Below are 842 nucleotides of genomic sequence, written 5' to 3' on the forward strand. Positions count from 1 at the left end.
CTTAAATGTCGATTCTACATGGAATAATGATGGGGGACACTACCACAGCAGTTCTTCATTTGGGATCTGTCATCATTAGTCTGTGTGTTTATATGGGTTTGTGTGTGTTTTCATTCCTGCTTTACTTCTGTGAATGCACGCACGAATTCACGTCACATTTGTGTGTGTGTGTGTGTGTGTGTGTGTGTGTGTGTGAGAGAGTGAGTGCGTGTGCGTAAGACACTTGTCCTTTCTTTACCCTCAGGGCTTGTATGTGGGTGTACTTGAGTAGCCGTGCTGCTCCTGAGCCTGTGGTTCTCTGCTTTTCCATTGTTTTCCCTCTAACCCAGACACTCATATATCACACACACACACACACACACGTGACACACCCAGCACACATTAAACCACCAGTCCGGCATCACAGAGGAAGAAAAAGAACCACTAATTACCAAATGATCCTCTTATTTCCATCATCTCCGTGAAACGGCTGTCTCCCAGGCTCTCCTTCAGACTCACACACACCAGACAGGGCACACACACAAACACACAAATGTGTGCAGACCAAACAGAGTCTAATTAGTGTTCATTAAATGCCATTTTATTTGTTGGTTAGATTCAGACATTTAATTTTTACGAATGCAGCTCGTTATGGGAAGTAATTTGGTAAGGTTATTGTCAGTGGTATATGGTGTGTGTGTGTGCTGGTAATAATGCTTCAACTGAGTTACTAGTCACGGGTTGTCATTAACTGTGTTTTCTCATGATATTGGCATTTAGCAGATTTCAAGACATCAATACATGAATGAGAATGAAAGCATGCTGCAACATTGCTAAAGAGCTAATGATGTTGCTCTTGTGAA

This window comes from Clupea harengus, chromosome 19 (assembly GCF_900700415.2).
Source record: "Clupea harengus chromosome 19, Ch_v2.0.2, whole genome shotgun sequence".
NCBI lineage: Eukaryota > Metazoa > Chordata > Actinopteri > Clupeiformes > Clupeidae > Clupea > Clupea harengus.